Genomic DNA, 21,067 nt, shown 5'->3' with positions numbered 1-21,067 from the left:
AAAATCAGCAAGCTGGGGGGGGGGGGTGGATTCATGATAAGGTCTAATATGGGCATTAATAATAATAATAATAATACACAGGTTTTATACGCTGGAATCTCACTGTTTCTTAATCTTAGCCCTAGTCCCAGCACTGACTAATGTAGCATCTGAAACTGTGATTATCTTTCAATTAGATTTTTTAGAAACTTGTGTTTTTTTCGCAAATATTTCCCCCCATTTACCACTAACCATTGCCAGTGGAGAGTACGTTAAAACAATTATGCAAGCTCCATTTGGTATTGAAGAATCTTGGAGCTGGCAACTACTCCTGTTTGAACAGCGTCAGCGAGTTTTCATTTGAAAGGCTATCACTGTGCCTGATGCTATGTATGGGGCTAGGGCTAAGAAGAATTAGAGGTAGTTCTGCGTATTGGCAATGTGTGGGGCTTTCCTATCACGTGATAAAATAGAACAACAGACTGATGATTTTGCGGCCTTAGTTACAGACACCCAGTGACACTTTCATTGTGACCGACACTGACACTCAGTGACTGAGGCCGGATCCGAATTGGCGGCTACGGCTACGGTTACGGCTGGATCGTCGCGTCATCATGCATTGAGGTATAGGACACCCTTAGCAACACCCCTGGCAACGGTCGTAGCCGCAGCCGTAACCACCGATTCGGATTCGGCCTGACACTATCAATGTGACACCGACATTTACACACACAGAATACTCTATATTCTTGACATGGATTGTTAAGAGTTTGTCACTAGGTATCAGGTTCATGCAGCTTATTAAGTTTTACAGGGATGAGATTGTTCAGACTTTTGGATGAATTCAGACTTTTTATGTCGGCCTGGTGAAAAAAATCAGACAATATTTTTTTCCACAAATAAAGAAATCCTGCTCATTGGTCTACTTTTCTAGTGCTTTGGATAGTGTTTCCAAAAGCTCCATGGAATCTATAACCCCCTGGGGTTACCAAAAGGTAGACTTTTTCGTTAGTAATGACTCTCACCCCTGGTTTTAAGTTTTCAGATTTTCTGAGTGATACTAATTATCTACATGTATTGTATCTCTAAATTGCAAATAAATATATTATAGTGCAGACAAACATTTTGCCTGGTGCCAGCAAGAAAAAGTAATTTGTTTGTGACTGTAACTCAACAAGAAAAAAACATGTTAGGCTAAATGATAACTTGCACTCTTTTGTCATAAATGCATTTTTGTTGAACCAGAATCGCTTGATTGCAGAAAAGAAGGGTAACAGCTCGCATGCTGTACATGACCACCATTGTTTCTTTTGTTATAAAAGTGTCATGGATAATATTTTCTGTCCTGTAATTGGCAGTTCGTCTGCTGTTGGTTTGGACAATATACAAGTATACAAAGTCTCCCGGATTGCTAGTATTTATGCAATTGCTGGCAGCTCTGTAATTGCTTTGTCTTTCACATGGGAAATTAAGCAGGTAGGTTTCATCTACTAGGATCGCCTGTAGTGCTCATAAAAGAACCCAGAACACTTTGTGGTTGAGTAGGGAATTTATCTCTGGCATTGCTGGTTCACATATTATTAGCAAGCTCCCTTCATACAGATTACCTCATGCCTAGGCATTGGTGCCCCTTCAAAAGTTTTCATAACGTTAAGGTTTTCTATTGGAAGTGCCCCTTTGCAAAATGAAAAAGGCCCTGCCCTCTCAAAGATGAAAGTCAAGGCTATGAGGTTTTTTTACAGTGATTAAGTTCACTTATATGATGTCTTGTATCGTTTAGTCAGGGTTTGAATGTGACAGCAATATTCTAAAAAAGCAACATTCCCGAAGAGTAACCACTACTGCATAGAGTACATGTACCTGTTAAGAACTTTTAACACCAGAGTGGTTATCAGGTTAAGAATAAGAACAACTTCCTCATCAGAACAAAGACGAATTGACCAGGAGCAGGATTTGAACCAGCGACCTTCGGTTAACATCCCAACGCTTGACCATCTGAGCTGTCTAGCCCTGTCATTTTATACTTTCTAAAACCATTTTTCTGCTGACTTTTTCCTTCTTTATCTGGCTTTATTTCTGTACAAAGCACTGTTTTGTGGCAATACTGCACTTAAATCTGTTTCTCAGCGGTGGAGTGAGTGGCAGGTACCAGTACAAATCAAGCATTAAAATGTAGAGAAACTTGTTTGGGTAATGAGTACAAGATGTGGGCGTCTGGGTATCATTAGTATCCAGCAATAAAGCAGAGGTTCTCTTACCACTACTCTACATTAATGTAGTCGAGGTCGGGCTTGGGTGGGCGTAGTGGTATCTTTCCTCTTCTTCCACCTAAAGACGATGTGACCCCTGACATCACACGAAAACCATAACATGATTCGCGCGCATACCTCCGGGCAAAACCTGTGTTTTGGCAGCCAGCTAGAAAGTGTATGCAATCTTACCATGACTACGTGTCTTTTTGCCCGGCGAAACATGACGTATACAGTGTTTTGTTTTCAACAGAGGGCGGTTTGAATGTAAGCATAGGTCACATCGTCTATAGGACACTGGTTCTAATCCCACCGATGTAGTGGGCATTAAGTCTTAGTGGGCACTATGTTGATTTGGGTCTCGGGCACTACATGTATGTTGATTGGGGTCTCAGTCCCTACCTGACTGGTTTTCTCTGGAACAATTCTCTGGCATAAGATTGCAGGGCGTGTAGCTTAAAATGTGTACTGGACAAGAATTTATTTCACAAGACCAAAATCTTCATTGAAGAAGGAACTTTCCACAGATTTTTAACACGCTACTTAATGTACAATTTTTATTTGAACAAGCACCAAGAGTATCTCATTTATGTTGTGGATTAGAATGTTTTGATAGTCAACATCATTGTTTTACTAGACTCAAAGTCAACATTTGAACATCATTTCTTTCTGTTAGAGATGTTAAACATTGCCTTAGTTTACACTACAGGCCCAAGGCTAAAATCACTGGTCTCAGGCCTGGGGGTCCAGTGTCAAATTCAAGCCCTGAAGGTTTTCCTCCCACATCTAAAACTGAAACTTCCTTCCTTGTCTTCTCTCCATTGGGTTCTAAGAATCGTTCTCGGCTAGTACAGGAATAAATTTTGCTTTTTGAGAGTCGTTGGCTTCACAACCAGAATAAATGAAATGAAGTGAAATGGTAGAATTGCATTTAATATTCAGTTTAAGATCCAGTCCAAATTGATGGCAGTAGCTCTGGCCGGAATGCCGAAAAGTCCAAAACTCCAACGTTTTCGTCTCGGCCAATGGTCGTAGCTGTTGCTAAAGTTGCTTTATTTGAACAAAATCTTGTTTATGTCCAATTTTGAAAGATGAAGTACACATTCAACATTCAACATGCATGTTAATTGTTCCTGTGTTTTTACCATACAAGTTGTGTATCTTTTATAATTTCCTGTCACGTGTATTCACTTCCTGCAGGTATTGGACTTTTTGAGGTATGGTGGACATAATGGCCGGTTCATACTCACTGCGACTGCGTGCAGACTTTGAGAAATCAGGGTCCACGTGCTACGTACGCAGTGAAAATGAAGCGAGAGTACACCGGTTTGGGTATATTCAGACAAATTTACCCAAATCAAATAGTGCCCTATTACATTATGTGCTGACACCATACCTCAAAATGGCTTATTGGCTAGCGTGTGGCCAAATTCCTCCATTATCCTCTTCTCCTATGTCACTCCACATCAAATCGTTTGGACTTTTAGACAATATTGGTACATGTAACTGACCCTGTGATTTCAGCTGTTGTTGTTTTGGGCCTACTTGCCCCAGTCCTTCTGAATCCTTCACTTTAGCAGTACAAGGATATTAGACTGTTCAGAGTTAAACTTCAAGTCTTGTACTGGGTCCATGTACACAATAGAAAATATCAAAATCAGGTGAAAGTTGACAGACTAAGACTGACATTAATTCAATTTATATTTCATTTCGGACAACATACATGTAATCTAAAAGTATCTTCAAAATAAGACCTTTTAAATAATTTCCATAAAACTAAAAACTCCTCTGGGTTATTCTACATGGACCTACAGCTTTATGTCCAATCAGAATGACACAGCAATGGATGTATTGCTTTAAAATGACATAATGTCATGACAGGGACTCGAACCCACACTCTGCTGATGAGACACACCAGAGCTCGAATCCGATGCTCTTATTTGCTCGACCACGTCACGCTGGACGCTAAGATTGATTCATTTCTAAAAAAATAAAAAACCCAAAACATAAATGAGAACACTCTGGCACTTGTAGAATGTGTTATATTTCCAGTTTTCAGTTCTTTTCATGTTGTCTTTTGCAATGGCTTGATTGCTGTTGGATCCTTTGGTAACCTGAAAGTACCATGTACTACAGTTATTCTCAAAAATACCCGCCAAGAATTCAATAAATTTTTAATTAACAAAATAAATAACAGCCAACCAAATAAGGCAATTTATCCTGAACACAACTTGCCATGTATAATACACTAGTAAATAAAACAAAATGGCTGTTTCAGTTGTAGAATTTACGCCCTAATTGTAATTACAGTAATTTCAATGACATGATACTGCATGTACAGCAAGTATTGTCAAACTGGTACTAATAATAGCATGTTCATGCAGTGGTTCTTAGGGCCCCGTGTGTTGGCAGAGGCTGTATGGTAGTATCAAACCCAGTCTTCTTTGGCCTATAATCATGATGTGTGCACATTAATTAACTTGGTAGAAACGGCCTGTCTTTGATGATGATATTGCCCAAAGCATTCAGCCACCACCACAGACAACAGCATTAAAGATGCACAAATACTAATTGATTCTGAAAGCACGACTACATGTACGCGGCTTTGTATTAAACAACTCAGTTTAAGGGGGCGTCAGAAGCAGCAGTGGTTGCTCTGTCCCTGTGTACCCCCCCCCCCCCCCATACCGAATGTCAGAATTCAGGGGTGTATTTATTAGCGCTGTGCATCGTGTACTACTTGCTGCAATGTATTTTGCAATTATTATTTAGCCATTGTGTTGGGGATTTATAGGATTATAGAAAATATCAAGACTGAATTAGATCTTAGGAGGTGAAGACACAAAGCTGCGAAAAACATGTTCAAGGCTTGAATTTGGGGTAAAATTCCACAAGACCACAGAGCTTGTAGCTCAAAATGTTTACTGGACCAGAATTCATTTCTCAATAAAAATAATACATGTATATGTATAATAATAAATATGTATTTATATAGCGCCTTTACAAAAATTATTGAAGCACTGAAAAGGAAAAGGCGAGAAACAAGAAGACAAAGACTGGGGTGACATGAAAAACAATGGTTTAAGACATTTCCTGAATAAGGTGATAGAAAGAGCTTTCCTTATATTGATGGGGATAGAGTTCCACTGTTTGGGACCAGCTATAGAAAGAGATGTGTCTCCAAGAGATTTTGAACCAGTAGAAATAGAATAGACGATCATCGTTATGCGAAAGAGCTTTCTAGACAGTTTAAAGACAATGGACACTATTGGTAATTGTCAAAGACCAGTCTTCTCACTTGGTGTATCTCAACATATACATAAAATAACAAACCTGCGAAAATTTTAGCTTGATTGGTCATCGGAGTTGCGAGATAACTATGAAAGAAAAAACAACATGATCACACGAAGTTGTGTGCTTTCAGATGCTTGATTTCAAGACCTCAACTCTAAACTTGATGTCTCGAAATGAAATTCGTGGAAAATTACTTCTTTCTCGAAAACTACGTCCCTTCAGAGGGAGCCATTTCTCTCAATGTTTTATACTGCCAACCTCTCCCCATTACTCGTTACCAAGTGAGGTTTTATGCTGATAATTATTTTGAGTAATTACCAATAGTGTCCACTGCCTTTAACTCATAAATTTTTTTTAATTGAACAAGCACTAAGAGAATCCTATCTCATTCCCCATAATAATTCCATGAACCTTTGTTTTTAATTGGGTTAATAAGTTTGAGTTTACTAGGCAAAACCGGAATACAAACACTTTTAAATTTTAAGAATGTTAAAATTAAATCTGATTTCTTTTGGTGTTTTTAGATCAAAGAAGAGATACTAGAATTTATCTATATTTTGTTGAAGCCCTCCCCTTCTTTTTTAGTAAGATAACAGTGGCCAGAAATGTAATGCAAGTTAACAGACGTGGCTTGTATACAGTGTGTGTACATATCCAAGGCAGCCTGTACGAGTCCATGGTTAGCTTGCCCTATCTTGTGAGAGCCGGAAGTACGTAACTCTTCGTACCAAGGGGATAGACTGTCTTGGAGTATAGCAGCATCCATTTAGAAATGGAAGAAGAGATAAAGAATGATCCTTTAGGAAAGCCTGAAGATCGGGAGTGGAAGAGTGAGGGTAGGAGGATGTAAAAGGAAGGGTCAAGGACAACAGCTTAGCGGACCCTGGAAGGCTGGAGGCAGGGCAGAGGCAGACCTACCTAATCTATCTTATTTAATTGCAAATTTGCAATTACACGATGATGATGATGATGATTGGGGGAGGATGTTCGGGAAAGATGAGCGGCAGGATGATTTTGGAGGGAGGTAGAACGACCAAGCTCTGGTTTAGATTGCTGAAACGGAAGACGCGTGTGATGTACTTGTACAGTCAGTGTTTTTCTTTTTGCGGAGTGGAGTGGTCAAAACAACATTTGCGATTGATTGAACCAAACATTAGTCTAAAGCAAAGTGGGCTATCTTATGTACATCAGGATAAAAATTTACACCGTTTTTCCAAATTCATTGAAGGACTTAAAACAATAGAAACAGTTCCCCGACAAAGAGAACCATACGGCAAAAACGCTCTCATTTGAAATCACAATAGAGGAGAATTATTACAAGTTCTTTTTTAATAGATGGAAATTTACAACGGGGATAAAGAAAATTGATTTTGGTTTTCTCCGTACACAGACGTGTGTTAGCACTGTATACTCGGTACTTTACTGAAAATCACAGGCATTTTAATATTAATCGATTTGGATCCGAACCGAATTCTAGAGCAGTGTCTTACCAAACTAGACCACTGAGATCTTTTTAACACCCAAAACAAGAAACAAGTAGCCTGTATGTAATTACATGCACATTAATAATAATAATAATAATAATATCAAAGTCTTACGTATATAGCGCACGTATTTACCAAACAAGGGTACTCAAGGCGCTGAGTATAATTATATACAAACATTCAGAAAGATAGGTTTTGCAGTGATGAATTCATCAGGTTTTTGAGACCCAATTCATATTTGACTTATCTTTTTAAGAGTGACAATCATACCAAGTACAGCCTCTTCAAATAAAAAAGGAAGTCTACTGGAGAAAAAACTGCATAGTTTCTATGAAGAAACTATGTGATGTGAAATTGTAATCAGATCAATTGTAGTTTGGTTAAAAATTGTTTTGTTATCGTCAGTGGAAATCATAAATGTCTATTAAAGGCTATTATTTAAACACTTTTTTTTACAAGGTTTCTTTTGAAAGAAACTTAACCTTATAAAAAAGTAGTTAATGCCATCATTAGAACCTGGGAGCTACTGTTTGATGATCTTAAGGTAGGAATTTGGAAGCCCTTTTATCAGTCACCTGAGTTATTCTAAGAAATCATACATCGTTGAAAACGTTTTACATCAATTGTTGAAATCAAGTGAATTATTTTATGAAAAAAATAGTTAATAGCCTGTTGTATCAACCATTACATACCAGAGTCTTTATCGAAGGTTAATTGACAATACAACACAATATACATGAACAGGTAAAAATGCAGTCAAGTATAAATACATGCGAGAGAGAATCAGAAAGCACACAGCAAAAAAGTAAGGAGTAAACAATTAATTTTTTTATGTAACACAATTTTTTGTAGATTTTTGTAGATTTTTGTAGATTTTGTTCTCTCTTAAAATTGAAGATTTGGCTTTGTAGGAAAAAAAACAAACCATCGTACGTTATGTAATCACTCTAACAAGAGATAAAAACTGCAAAAGTTGTGACTATTTTAGTTTTGTTTTGAAAGTGCAGAACATTTTAGCAGTCTTAGAAAATTTGCAAAATTAATGGAATCTACCCCCTTGAAACAAAAATAAACACAGAGGTTTTGGAATACAAAATGCAAGTGTACAAATATCCCATATGTACATTTACATTGCTGTAGTAGATCTTAAATCATATATCACATGGTATGCTAAATGAGCAACAACAATTGCAACAGCAACAACATAAAAAAAAAAAGAAATTGTTTTTCATTTACATCTTACTGACTAAAAAGGTTAATGAACTCAGTTCGTACAAACTCAAACAAAATTTCCAATATTCATCATTGATTAGTTTTGTTTCATTGATTGTTTGATTGTGTTTTATGTTTTTGTTATCAAGAATTTAATTAAAAATCAGGAGAGTAGAATTTTTGCGGAAACAAATAATGAAATTTTGGAGCTTAAAAAAACACATTTTCCCTATTTTGTGCTGAATAATGATTCACTTGGATTACTACCATATAGACAGTTTCATCTTTTGTATTCTCACAAGAGTAAGCGATGAAATTTTCGTTTTACAGAATGTCTACGATTACCCTGCTTCATTGAAATAAATAAGGGATAAAAGGGTAGCGACAAGTTCTTAAACGGCCCTCATGGTTTTAAACGGACGCTTAAGAACGAGTCACTACTCTTTTATTTCCATTCATTAATGCCCTTTTGTTAAAAAACGTGAAAAAATACAATTATAGACACTTTGACACTTGAAAATTCGAAAAAAAAAAAAAAAAAAAAAAAAAAACTTTGTGAAGAATCTGTTTGATGCGCGTGGGTTGTGTGTACGCAATAGATTACGTGCTGTTAATAATAGCTATTAGTTGGCTTCCGCGTGATAATATTGGCCTACGCGCGCGCCCGACACGCGGAATCCAGCCAGTTATAAACAGCTCCAGCTGGTGATTAACAACCGTTTAAACACCCCCACGTGACGTGCTCTCTACCAATAGGAGTAGCGAAACTGTCTGGGGTATTTATTAATATATTATTAAAAGGTGCATGCATGTCTACATGTATCTGCCAAACAAGATTTTTTTCTGAACTGAAATTATGTTTGGATTTCATTTTTACATGATGGAAATTGTTGGGATGTTCGCTGTGGATGGCCCCTTTGAAAGCCAGAGTAGGGGTTAACCCTGGTGTTTCTGGTTCTTTGCAAGCACCCTTGTTTACAGGTGTCCCTCATGCCTGGGAGCTATATAGAAATACTTGGTTTTATCACCAGAGATGTAAAGCAAAAAATAACATTAATAATGGAAAGTATATCACACAAGGAAAAATACCATGAAGTAAATACAGACATTAACATGTTGTTTAGAATCAGTGTTTTTACCATGTGGCATTTTTTACTGAGAAATATTGCTATTTGTCCTTCGGACGGGACGTTTAGCTGAGAAATATTGCAATGCATTTTGCTGTTTAGTAATAAAATGCGGCAGAATGAAGTGGGTTGATGTGGAGTGATGGCATTAACTGCTTCAATTAATTTAAAGAATGATCTTGAGTGATGTGAGGAGAAGTCTTGGAGCATCTCTTATCAGGGATCAGGTAGACTTGATTCAAGTCCCGTTCTCATGTGAGAGGTCCCTAATAGTATCGCGCCAACTAGCAAACAGGCCATAGTGTGCCCTCACCATCAAAATTGAGCTATTGTAGTCCCGAGAATGGGCACAGGTTCAAACTGGTTGGGGGATTCCGACCACGCAAAAGTTTTCTGTCATCAGGCAATGGGACTGAAAATAAAAAGGACTCTCACAGGATTGGGACTTGAGTCAAGTCTAGGGATCTGACTGCTCAGTGGTTTTTCTCTCGGTGATCAGAGCCTTGCATCTGGATTGGGTTTTCAGTCCCTACCGGATTGTGTAGGTTTTCCCACCCACATCCAAAACCAAGCAGTTCTTTTGGTTTCATATTCATCCTGTTATGAGAAAATAGAATTAGCTGTTGGGAACTGCTTACCTACTAAAAGGACATTTTGGTATCAATGAACAAAAAAAATGAAAAAAATCGGATGGCCTGACGTTTTGACCCTAGCAGATTCTTTCTCTGTTATTGGCAATTATTTGGTTATTGGATGTGTGATAAATAATTGTGTAGCATTGACAGTCAAATGGGCACATGGGGTCATAGTCATAAAAAATATCCACACAGACAGGTATCTATGATGGGTTACTCCTGGGTTAAGGGAAGCAATAATAAATTCAATGTCTTGCTCAATGACACAAGTGTTACGACCGGGCTTCGAACCCACACTAATACGTCTCAGTCACCAGATATTGAGTCTATTAGTATCAATATTTTGAATGAATTATTATTAGGCTGAGGATCAATACAAAATGTGGTGCAATAACAGTACAAGTTAAAAGGAAACAAGTGACAACATAACCATGCCCTCATCAGGGCTCTAAATTTACATAGTTGTTTTTAGCATCTGACCAGCAGAATTAAGACTGGACAAGTCCAGCGGCCTTGTGTGTTTGTTCAAAATGTTGATTTTCAGTCTGATAAATTTGAACAACATTGAATAATAAAACCAATTAAAGGGAAGGTACACATTTGGTAATTACTCAAAACAAATATTAACTTAAAAACTGACTTGGTAACAAGCATTGGAGAGCTGTTGATGTTATAAAACATTGTGGGAAACGACTTCCTTTGAAGTAACGTAGTTTTTGAGAAAGAGGTAATTTCTCACTAAAATAATAAAAGACTTCTAGCTAACAGTCTTTTATTCTTATCTGAAAGCACACCATTTCGCCCAACAAGGGTGTTTTTTCTTTCATCGTTTTCTCGCAACTTGGATGACCAATTGAGCCCAAATTTTCACAGGCTTGTTATTTTATGGTTATGATGGGATACACCAAGTGAGAAGACTGGTCTTTGACAATTACCAAATGTGTACCTTCCCTTTAATGTTAAAAACTATGAGGAATGTATGGGGTTAAAATATATGATCACAAAAGAATATGAATAAAGTAAGTCAAGTTAATTGTAATGGCAAATAGCTGAAACAGGCTGGTAGGCGAACAAATACAAAGAATCCAAACAAGATCTTATATAAAACAAAAATTGCACCAAGAATTAAAAATACATAATAAAGTAAAAATGACCCACAGAGGTATTCAAAATACAGGTTGCCTTGCAATGAGTGCAGACTCTGTGCAGTGCACAGTTTTTTTTATCAGGTTTCTCTTGTGGCAAGGGCTTACATGGTACATATGAGTTGTTCTGTAAATATGAATTTAGGATAATGATCTTTGCTGAATCATTTTGTATGTAGAACCAAACGTGTACTCTTCCCCCTCTGTGGTATGTATCCAGTATCTGATGATCACACACATTTGCCGAGAGTAGAAAAACATACAAGGGTCCAACTTTGTAGACATGCTTAAGCAAACAATTTTGCTAAAAAGTTTCAGCTAAGCCACATGCAGGATGTCAGTCACAAATGGAACATGCGACACAGTATTTTGCCTGGTAGTCTTATTTTATGAGCATGATATTACTGTGCTTAGCAAAAACATCCTTTAAGCACAAGAAAATCTTTCCCAACAGAAGTTCCAAACATTTTGCACTTTTGCGACTGGTGCCCCACTTATATTTTGCCTGTCCAAGAAACTTGAATTTATGAATGAAATAAAAATGTAAACACTCATCACCTACACTATCATTTATATTCTAATATAGAAAAATTATTGATATTTACACACATTTGCTTAAATGTACATTTTGACGGCACAGGTTTTTCAGGCATCCAATTCTAAAGTTAACATGTTGAGACTCTCCTTCTGTATTGTGAAATGATGTAGATGTTTCTTGCCCAAATTCTTCAAAAGCAACACTTATTAACATGCGACTTTGTGGTAACTTATCCATCCTTGCTATTTATTGAACTGAAATATTCATCTGAGCGTTAAGGTAGAACTATAAATGGCAGGTGAATAACTGATTTTATTTTGGCTTAAACAATTGCTTTACGGTATCTGTATCTGTTCAGTATTGCAAACAAGCTCCACTATCGAGATATCAATGGAAGATTATACCGCGTATGTCTATGTAAATTTAATATTGATATACTTGTATCATGGAGGGGATGCAAAAAAAGTTCAATGGTAACTTTCAAGGCTAGGGTTATAAAAATGGAAAAATATGATGAATTTTTCGCTCTGTCATTTTGAAGGAAAAAAAAACATAATTTTGTTTTATTATTGCAGTTTGAAACATCTGCCATTTTTTTGTATGCACTGCTTAACCCTGTGCTGTTGTTTCACAATACCTACGCAGCATGTTGCATTGTTTCAAAGTCGTAGCCTGACGTGGAGCGTACAAATTGTACATAAGTGCTGTCAAATTTCGCTGTTGATTTACGAGCCTTCCTGACAATTGTTCACACCTCAAAGAATACTGCTTTGCTAACTCTCCGAGTCTTCAAAGTTATCTTTATTGTTATTTGTCTCTTTTCGTGTTGTTACACAACAACAAAATGTTTACCTGAGGAAAAATTGAGTTGAGAATGGGCCGCCCGCAATATTGATGACAGCTTCTATAATAATCATTACGCAAAATGCACTCATCTGCAGTCTGCATCTCTTAGATGACTAGGTTTTATTTTATAATAAACAATGAGGGAAACTGACTTTCGTAATGTTAAATGATTTGGGGGTTGAATAAAGAACATTTTACTGGAGCAGGATTTGAACCAAAGAGCTAAACAGAGTTTAACATGCTGGCGCTCTACCAACTTTGAGACAATATCTTTGTACAGGGGAGCCAGTCAGAACTGTTAGCTGCCTGAAAATGTAATGAGATTTAGAAAAGTTTTACATTTTTACGCATATTACTAAACTTGAGAAAATAAAATTAGCTGTTGCAAACAACTTACCAACTAAATGGACCGATGGTATAAATGCAAAAAATAGTTAATGGCCTGACGTTTCGACCCTAGCAGAGTCTTTCTGGAAGACTAAATGACAACACAACAAACATGAACAGGTAACTAAGTGAAACATAAGCAGTGAAGTGGAAATACATGAAGTGGGTTAGAAAGCATACAGAAAAAAACAAGGGGTAAACAATTAATAGGGGGACAAATGGGGGGGGGGGGTTGAAAGGAAGGGACTGGCTTGGCCACAAGAAGATGGAAACACAAAGGACAATATCAAGGGTGGGAAGAGGTGGGGAAAAATAGTAAGTAATTAACGAATGAGGCGCAGACTTAGTACTACTTATTAACAAAAAGGGCATTTATAAAAGGGAAAGAGTAGTGATGTGGTCTCATAGGACCATTTACAACCTTGATTGGGTTGTGGCCATGCAATAAAGGACTGAGCCAAATACTACAAGCCCATGACCCTGCCATTTGTTAAACAACCGCTTAAGGTATTTATTCCAACTCTTTTATACATTTTACTCTAAAGACCACAATAATTTATGTTACTTTAATGAATTTTTTACATCGGATAAATAAATAAATAAATAAAAAAACTTTATTATTATCTATTGAAGATAGTGAGAATGACAACATGCTTGGCCAAAACTTAAACTGCTATTTGAAAGGGAACACAAAATCATTGTACACTTTACATCTTTCAATATATTTCAGTCTAAAGGAAAATCGATAATAAGGACAAACTGAGAGAAAGTGACAATTATATGAATATCATTAGGTCCAAACTAAAAAGGAGACACGTGAAGGGATTTTGTGAATGGGTTTGATTGAGTCCCATACTGATTCTCTGTGAGTGCTGGTGGGCATAGATATGTCCGGCTGCCTTAATGCATCCACAGAGCAAGAGAGAGAGAGAGCCCTGGTTCAATGAAACTCCAGCCTGATCAAAATCAAAACAGATTTCTCCATATATGGTCAGACACTCCACTGTTGCCTACGTCATAGTTGCTACATGCGCAAAGTTTGTCTATTACTCTCACGGACGGAGCGGAGAGTCCCAACGTCTGATGGAGAAAGGAGACCCTGTTCCTTCGTTGACCCATAAAGACTGCCTCCTTATCCGATTTAGCAGTAGTCCCCTTCAGGAATGCTCAGGCGATGACGTCAGTGTTTTACAACAATGGTGTGAAGGCCCCTGGAGGGAGAGAAGATAAAAAAGAAAAAAGAAAAAAAAAGAAATTGATGAAATGAGACACCACCGTTGTTGGAGAATGACAAAAGCAGCTCAGAGTTTTTTTAGTTATCTCGCAAAGTCTTTCTTGCCTCCCATGTTCTGATTAGGGTTTGGAGAATCGAACTGATTACATCTTTTCTGTATCAATAATCACACGGCTGATTCATGAATGGTATGTGGTAGAAGAGTCCCCCCCCCCCATTCTGTTTGAGCACAAGTAATTTTTGCTGATTAAAAAAAAAATTAAAAAAATTGCCAGATAATCTTATAGGCCTCCAATAACAATCTAAAGCAGTATAAAGCTTTTTTGGAAACAAAACAAAAATAAATCCCAAACCTAACAGTTTAACATTTCTTTAAAATATTTACTGTGAATTTTAAGCAAGGATGTCATTTGCAAAATACAATTCAACTTTAATGTTGTGTTGCACAGGCAGTTGTTTTGCTGATCAGAGGTGCCTGGATTTATCTTACTTCTTAGTCAGAGCTCATGTAAATATTTTTAACTTGTTTTCCAAATTCCTTCAAAAAATATTTTGAATATAAATTTTTTAATTTACTATTGCACCAAGAGAACGTTGATCAAAATATTTCCCACAGAGAGCTCATGTTGTTGGCAAAATGTACTGCTTGGGACTTTCGTTTGCGAGCGGATTGCTGAGTCCATGTGAGGTTTGGTCCCAATGGGCGTGTTACATGCGTAATGTGCAACACAGCTCAGCACTATTTACGTATATAGAGCACAAATTACATAGTGCACAACATGAGTTTTGTTTTAGAGAACACCCTCAAGTTAAAAGTAGAAAGCAAAAGAAATCGTTGTTTTTTGTTAGTTATCTGGAGTTTTCTGATATGCATCATTTAAGGCAAGATTTGCTCTTGAGTATGGAGACTTTTGAGAAAATAGAATTAGCCGAACTGCTTACCAACCAAAAGGACCTACATGTACAATGTATGGTAGAAATGGTAGTTAATAGAGCAATGTTTTGACCCTATTAGAGTCTTTCTCGAAGGCTAGAATAAAGCAATAATATGTATATTTTTTGCCGAATAGATGGGCGGTTCATTATTTATTTTGCAAAAGATTTTTGAAATTGTTTTTTTACAGACTGTATAAAACATCCTCAGAAAAAAAAAAAATTGTTTGCTCCCACAAATATTAGACAATTTAGAAAACGCCCTTTTGCTAATCTCACCTTGTTTTCATAAACAAAAGAACAAATTAATGTAATACATCTTGAACACAGCTATTGGACAAACATTTGATGAAAATTTTAGATCCAGAGGGCCCACAATTTCATAGTGCTGCTTTAGCAAAATATGTTGCTTATTATTTTCCGTGTAGCAAAAATAAGCAAGATACCGTGCACAGAATGTACTTGTGACATGATGTTTTGGCTTAACCTTATGCTGGTCTGGAGCATAATTTTGTTTTGCTTTAAGCAGCTCTATGAAAATGGGCCAGCTGAGAAAAGGGGTTGGTGAGTTGAAGAGAGCTGAAAATTTATTATATCTATAAATAAATTATGTTCTTTTAGACACAGACACAGATTTGGAGATGGATATGATTATGACTATGATCATGATTATGATTCTAGTTGATCCCAATGTCAAATATCATATAATGACGGGATAGTGCGCTGGGAACAAGCCCTTCAGCTTAGCTTAAACTATTGTCATGAAGTAGAGGATTTAGAGTGCATGTCAAGTCAAGGCAATAAAATAATTACACTCATTACAGACTGACATATTGTTCATTTTGGATTGAATTTCTACTTCAAATTCAGTGCTAAGAATTATTTGGGCTCTGCATCAGTGTGCATATTTCAACGCTACATGCATTATATAACATGGTGTAATTGATAAAACGAATGCAAATGCAGTAATTCTTTGGAGTCTGTATTTTGTTTTTCCCTGCAAGATCTCAATGCAGTAATATTGCAAGGCTTTAAGCATCCCTGGACCACACGTTCATGTACGTACACACACACATACACAACCACATATATTCCCCCTTAAATATTTCCAGCGTTCCGAGTGTCGATCATTAGGCATGGGAGCTCCTCTGGATGACAAGTATTGCTTGTTGCTAGGGCAACAGCGACTGTGTGACGTCAATGGCTAGGAATAACACCAGGGCTCTAGAATTACGGCTAAAATAAGAACGGGAGAGATAATAATAGTCAAAAATAGATCTTGGGATCGGAATCTGGTTTGTGAATGTGGTGTGGAAGACATCGCCACGGGCATGGTCATTAATTGCATCCATTTTATTTTGTGCTCTTTCCAGCCCCTGGTTTTTAAAAGAGTCTTAAAATGTGATTTCTGCAATTTAATCCCATGACAAGTTTGGGCGGGAATCTTTTGTCCAATATTCAGGCATACATGTATGCACCTCATTTTTTTGGAAATAACGTGGTTTGCAGATGATGAATGTACATTGTGCTCTTATCAAGGAGTGGTTAGCTACTCAAATCTTTTCGCTGGCAGTGTGTACATGTATCATTTGCATGATATAAATATATTGCTTTCGGTTCATCTTTGCAGATTATGAATTACGTTACGACATTCTAAATATATTATGCCACACAGTGTCTCTGCCTGATGCATGTGAATTTTTTTTATTTATCAGGATCTAATTCGAAAAAGTTCACCGTCAACATGTGCTGCCACACTAGACTGGTGTACTCTGCTGTAGCAGAATGCAGTTTCGCATAAACTGAATCTGATGAGAATAGCGAACCATATACAGTTAAATAGGTTAGGCACCATTAAAAGGCACCATTAAAAGGCATTTAATTGAAGGAAACATAAACCCTCCTCCACAATATATTATCTCGTTGTGATTGTCTTTGCAGGGTATGCAAACACATCATGTATTTTAAAACAAGCTGTGTTAAAGTACCTTAGTGTATGATTTGTTGTGACTGTATACAGAGATGCACAGTGTGACCATATTCCTTAGTCACTGAAGAGTCTGTACTGAGATAATCAGATACTTAATTCACTCATGCGCTTTCAAGTGGTTAATAGCAGTACATATTTATTTTCATTGGGCAGCAATTCAACATCATACTGTATGTAACAGTGACTACAGACACAGTATCTTCACCATAATGCTAATATTTTTTTCAATTCTGTGTACGGTTAACTCACAGTTTTTTAAAGTTTTTTACAACAATATTTTTCTGCTGATGGTGCATGCAATACATGTTTACATTTTTATTTCTGTTTACATGTACTGAAGAATTGATTGACAATGAAAAGAAATCGCGTTGTAATTTCCATATAACAATGTGAGTAATGCACTTCTTTAATTAATTTATCTTTTTTTTTAAAGGACATTTGTGTGAGGTACTATAAAATATATAAGTACAGTGTATTATTATTATAATGTAATAATGTAATTAATTATAATGTAATGAGCAAAGTGTTGTGATGACAATGCCTTGTGAATGTAAAAGTTGCATAGCATCCTCGCCCGACTGGCGAAAGTGCACCCATTTAATTAAAAAACACATCCAAAAAACTTTTAACACTTACTGTAGAAAGTGGAAAAACACTTGGCACGGCAAGAAGCGTAAACTGACTGTTAATTCATCACCCTCAGTTGTTGCAGTGATGTCTCAAGAAAACGTGACCAATAGTACTCACTTGGAGTCAAGACTACCTAGTAGCATGGTGCTCATCCGCGGGCCGCCCCTGCCAAACCTTTAATTTCTTTTGAAGTAGTCCGGGTGCCAGGCCTTGAATTTCATTTTTGAACATACTGAAAGGGCAAGGCCATTTCCATTTGCAAAGGGCACTTCTATGAGAAAATCTTTAAGTCAATGGGTAACTTTTGAAGGGCACCAAGACCATGAGCAACCGAGGCTGTGGCCTGCGTGTCACTCCAGGCCTGGGGTAATATCCTTTTTTGTTTTTATTCTTGGGGGGGGGGGGGCGAGGGAAGAGGGGGGGGGGTACTATGCTTGGTGAATGCAAGCAATGAAGTTGATGTTGTTTACTGACTGGAGAGAAAACAAAAACAACTCACTTGTAGAAATTAAAGAGGATGGATGAAACAAGTAAATTTTGTTTTATATGATTTGATAAGTTTTTGGAATGAAAGGCTAAAGACACTTCTAAAGGGGTCATGGTCACACTGAATGGAGCACAAGACCGTGTAATTAATTGTTACTCTAAGATGCAACCTGTGAGGAGTTAAGACCAAGCATCTAAATAAAATTTCCATTTATGAAAGTCTCCTGGTCGGAGTTAAAAATGGAAGTCAAGCTCGGAATCTACTGAATTTAAACAAAACATATTGTTTATATGAGAAATTGTTAGTTTTAAATTTCATCAAAGCAGGTTTGCAATTAGTATCCTGAGTATTTATTTTGTCTGTATCAATCGTCTTTTTTTATTAGACTTTGGCTGGTATTTTGGTATAAGTAACTATAATGAAATGAAAGGTCAAAAAGTTGCCACCAAATCATTCGTCATTGTTAAAAGATAAATATTTATAGATTAAAGGGAAGGTACACGTTTGGTAATTACTCAAAACAAATATTAACTTAAAAACTGACTTGGTAAACGAGCATTGTAGAGCTGTTTTTAGTATAAAACATTGTGAGAAACGGCTCCCTCTGAAGTAGCATAGATTTTGAGAAAAAAGGTAGTTTCTCACTAAATTATTTCTATCTAAGAGCATACAAATTCGTCCAACAAGGGTGTTTTTCTCTCATCATTTTCTCGCAACTTTGATGACCAACTTAGTTAAAATTATCACAGGCATGTTATTTTGTATGCTTATGTTGGGATACACCAAGTGATAAGACTGGTCTTTGACAATTACCAAACGTGTACCTTCCCTTTAAAAGGAAGGACCTTTTCCCTGGTAAAGGACAGAAACTTCACATCTCAAATCTTTATAAATAACCTTGACGATCTTTTTGTGCATTTAAAAAAAGGAGTGAGAAACCCACAAGAGAAATGCTTGTGATTTTTCTTTTTAAATAACGACCCCGTCTCATGGCTCTTTAACAACCACTGGCCAAGGCCAGCTATTCTCCCAAAGGTTTTCCCCTTTGAGTAGAACCCTTTTCATCTCCAAGTTTATGCTATATTTGGTCATAGTATGCACATATATCATCAACCCACGCAAACTTGTCTGCTTTGGTGCTATTATTGTTGCGTATCGAGCATCTAAAAATAAATATGTACTATATGGTTTGGCATTGGGGGGGTTGTGTGACAGTGTATAAGACTATGTTCATTATAATATTAGTCTTGGAGGGTGGATTGTGAGAAAGAAATACGACATCTTGTAGACGGCGTAAATAACAAGAGATGGGCCACATTAATTCAAACTGAGCATTTTTTAATTGACACATGGAAAACTAATGAATTGGAGAAGTACTAGATGCTTTGCAAAAGGTTTTATCTGTTGGACTCTGTCTTTTTTTTGGGTGAGATCTGACTAAATAAATAGACATAAATTAAACTGAGCATAATTTCATTTCCTTATTAAGATTAGAAACATCAGAAAGAAAAACAACAATTCAGTCGGAGCTTTAGTTAATACTAATCTAAACATGGTTCATTTTCGTTCAATAGTATGTGTCGCTTGAAAGCTGTTGCCTACAGTAGTTGTTAATGTTACACGAATAATATTGCTCAGGATTTAAGCTTTAGGGAGTACACAGTTGAAAATGTTGCAATTGTCACAAAGTCTTTTAAATAAGTGAACAAGATATTTCTCATGATAAGAACCAGAAAACTTATATTTACTACACATTATATTTGGTACATTGTACATGACATTTTTCTCTCTTTACGTCAGAAAATACAAGAATAAAATCTGCTTAGAAACCTTTTTGTTCAAAATAAATCAGTATAGGCCCCCCATCTTCTACATTTGACATCAATTCCATTCAAAGACTTTGCTGTCCTGATGATTTTGGTAAAAAAATCTAGCATTTACGCTGTATGATATGACACATGTGCCACAGTGTGTAGTAGAACACTCCATTGACTAGTTTCAACCATCTCGGTTCTATTCATAGCGCATCTATAAATAACCCTCAATGCAGCATCTATTTTTAGCGCAGCAGCAGTGTAGAGTTGCATCAGTCCTTGCAGCTTTCTCTCTCTCTCTGTCACAGGAGTTCGTCTTTATTAGTCATGTGAATCATTGTCTAGTACCAGTAGCTTCATTATGCTGTATTGCTGTGTGATGTAGTCTGGTTGCCAACACCCCCCTTCAGCCTGTTGTCTTATGGATGTGTGTAGCATATTGAAAGTAGTGTTTACACTGCCATTGCCAAGGTGTTATTCCTTCATTTAATGTTCTATCTAACTACGTCATGCCATATAATTGAACATTAAATTCCCCTGACAGTAGAGATGGCAAGTTGAATAGAGCTCTGGATGTCAAGTATGTTCTAGGCCTAATACATTTTTTGTTAGTGCAGCATCGATGCTGGGTCTTCAGAATTATTGAGTAGTTCTCCAAGGCTGTTTCATTGTTGCAGACACATGAACTTAAAGGGTCAAACGAACACTATAAAAGCAATTTGTGCCAATGCATTAAACGTATTTGGGGTTTTTCCTCATACTGTATACAGTTATTTATTGACTTGAGGAATGAGGTGTTTTTTTTCCCTGCAATCGATACACATGCCGTTATGCACACATATATTCAACAATAACTTGAAAACTGCAAATGATTGCAATACAATTGGAGCTTGTAGTTCCTTGTTGAGACAGTACATGATGTGCCACATGATGTGTAGATACACCAGTATGACCATAGAAAGTATGATTTGCGGGCATTTATAGACCAACAGCAGCAGCACTATTAATCTTGGCCAACATCTGGGGCAAGGTTAGATTTTAGGAGGGGAAATATTAATGTGAATGTTATTTTTTGTAATGCTG

General features: G+C 36.8%; 1 protein-coding gene across 1 annotated transcript in view; it reads left to right on the top strand.

Moving 5' to 3' along the window:
• LOC117288632 (3'(2'),5'-bisphosphate nucleotidase 1-like) overlaps nucleotides 1-21,067 on the top strand; it is a 35,357-nt gene that overhangs the window by 743 nt on the left and 13,547 nt on the right. The window lies entirely within an intron of this gene.

Source organism: Asterias rubens, chromosome 1 (assembly GCF_902459465.1).
Source record: "Asterias rubens chromosome 1, eAstRub1.3, whole genome shotgun sequence".
Classification (NCBI taxonomy): Eukaryota; Metazoa; Echinodermata; class Asteroidea; order Forcipulatida; family Asteriidae; genus Asterias; species Asterias rubens.
Note: the sequence above shows the minus strand (reverse complement) of the source record. Positions and strands in the feature narration are given on the sequence as shown.